We start from the raw sequence: 2,726 nt of genomic DNA, 5'->3' as shown, positions 1-2,726 counted from the left end.
CGGCCCGACCCGTGTGGCGGCTGCCCGGAGCTGCCGTCCTGCTGCTGGGAGAGCGGCTCGGAGCTGTGCTGGCAGCTGAAGGCTTCCTGAGATACAGAGCGACGGAGAAGTGTGGGAGAAGGATGCGTAGCCGCTGCGGTTTGGGTACGAAGGGGTGGGCGAATTCCTGTTAATGGCACGGGGCTGAGGTGATGCCGGTGGCACCAGCTGTGAGCTGGGCTGGAGCTCCTCGCCCTGCCCTGAGTGAGGAGGGACTGTGCTGGCTGCGCCCGGCTCTGAGGGGTCTTGGAGCAGAAAGCACGGTGCGGGAGAGCCTTTTCTCTCCGTTTTAAAATGGTGCTCGTTGCCTTGTCTCTGTGCTATGACGTGCAATAGGGTCTTCACGTAGAAGCAAAACCTTTGGAGAGACCACCGGTGTGCAGACAGGTTAAACGCAAATGCCGGATTTTTCTTTTAAAACCCATGAATACCTGCCTGTGGATTAGATGCCTTGAACAGTCACTCCCCCTACCCTCCCCCTCCTTTTCCCATGCCTGCATGTCTTTCTGAAACATGGTTTAGTTCTTGTGGTTTTAATTGCATTCTTGGGCAACTTCCTGAAAGAGAAACCTGGGAGGCTGACTCTTAAACTGCGCTGAAAAATGACTTCCTCCTCTCCCCTGCCTTTCTCATGTGTGAGTGCTTACTGACGTCTTACTCCCTGCTCCTCGCAGGAATTCATTAGGAACCAGCCCTCACCGTGCCTGTTCATAAAGCACACGTATGTGTGGGCAGTGGCACCACTGCACTCCTTGGAAATGGGAGAAGCCACGGTGTGAGAAGCAGCTGTGCGCTCGTGGGGTGATCTGCTGAGTCCTGAAAGTGTGCGAGGTGACAACCAGTGCAATAGGAGAGCAGGGTGATTGGGCAGATGAGTTCAAATAGGTGTAAGATGTGCTAGCGTGGAGTTCTGGTGCTTTGTGGTGTGTGACTAAACCTGTGAGAACAGCAGCTGTTTGGCACAGATGTGAACTTTGTGCAATGACTACCAAGCTGTGGTGCCTTTAGGATTGCGGGCACGTTGTGTGCTGGATGAGCTGTCAGCAAGTTTTGCCTGTGCTCGTAAGATGCTGAGAAGCTGTGTCTGGAAGTTACTCCTGCTGCTGCTACCCGTGTCTGGGTGTTACAGAGACTGCTGCAGGAGGTGGTGATGTGCGCATCGCTACAGAACTGCCTGTAATAGCTCACTGTATCCCTTGCAGGAGAGGTAATAAACTCACATCAGTCCCAAAATAAGCAGGAATCTGCAGTGGGTTTTGTTTAAAGGTGCATACAGAAGTGCTGAAGCTCCTGTTTGGTGTTGTCATTGACAACAGGGAAGCAAGCACATCTTGGAGCCATACGGACCTTCAGTGCGGGTCTCTATGCTGTGCCACCAGGAATCGGTTCTAGTCCTAAAGCTTCTTAACAAGCATACTGCCAGGCAGGGAAATGGCCAAGAGCAAAGCCAGGGTGTTGCATTTTTTCCCAACTAGATTAGCGGTGCATGCATATATAGGTGGATCAGAATACCTCCCTCACCTCATTGCTAGGATTTAAAATGGAGATGTATGTAAATTGCGTACTTCTGCAGTAAGGGAGCCATTTAGGGGGAGCTTGGGCTGGATTTCTGTTGGAGGAAGGTGTGCTCTGTCTTCTGGGCTTGTGCAGCTGGGCACAGCTTTTGATCCTTGCCAGGCAACTGCAGTGTTTGTGGAAAGTGAGGCTCTGTGAAAGCTTTTTTGATTTTTTTTTTTTTTTCTTGAACCTGAAATCAGGGTTGTCTGAGCAGCTTGAATTGCTTAATCATGACTGTGCATGAGAAGGATGTTTTTCTTAATATTAATCAGGGAAATTGCCCTAATGAACCAGACACTTACAGTTAGTTGGTCTGTTAGCTATCTTATGCCACTCTTCAGAGCTGAGGAACTTTACACGTGGGAAGACAGGGAAAAGATGGATGAATCATTGCTAATCTGTAAAGTACTGCTGAATACAGTCATCTTTGCATGCCTCTGGGCATCCTACTAATGACCTGTAGCATACTTACAAATCATATTTTATAGCAAAGTACTAATGTTTAAGTACAATGTAAATCAGTGTACCTGTATTAACTGTAAACAACTAGTGAGTAAGCAGGGTGATATTTAGAATTGCCACCTCCTTTCCTGCTGTGGAGGGTAAGCAGTATGGAATAGCTTCTCTTCTACCAAAGAGGTTAAAGGTTAACACTAAGTTAGAGAATCTTGAAAATATAGGAAGTTACCTTAAAGTGAACAGTTTGTAGATACGGAATTGTGACAAGGCTGAAAACATTCAACTAGATGTATGTTCAGGTGGATCCCCTCTGTGATGGTTAAAATGATGGGGTGGAAGGAAACAAAGATGGAAAAATACAGGTGATTCCATCTCACAGCTGTAGCTGCACAAATGTTCAGGCTGATGTGCTCTGGAAAGATGTCCTGTACTCTGGAAAGATGTCCTGTGCTCTTCTGTGAACCATGTTGGTACTAAAAGCTCAACTACATGAATGCTTGTACCAGCTCCTGGGGTCACTGCTGAAGTAGGAGCCTGTGGACAATGCACTGGAAGAGGATGTGAAAATGCTGATCTGAGACATAGTTGCTGGAGTTGGTTGTTCTGGCCTTAAGGCACTTAAATGCCAACTGAAATGAATGGTCCTTTAGCACCTCTTCCTGAGCAGTATC

Source organism: Meleagris gallopavo, chromosome 11 (assembly GCF_000146605.3).
Source record: "Meleagris gallopavo isolate NT-WF06-2002-E0010 breed Aviagen turkey brand Nicholas breeding stock chromosome 11, Turkey_5.1, whole genome shotgun sequence".
Lineage (NCBI taxonomy): Eukaryota > Metazoa > Chordata > Aves > Galliformes > Phasianidae > Meleagris > Meleagris gallopavo.
This window is presented reverse-complemented; position numbering follows the sequence as displayed.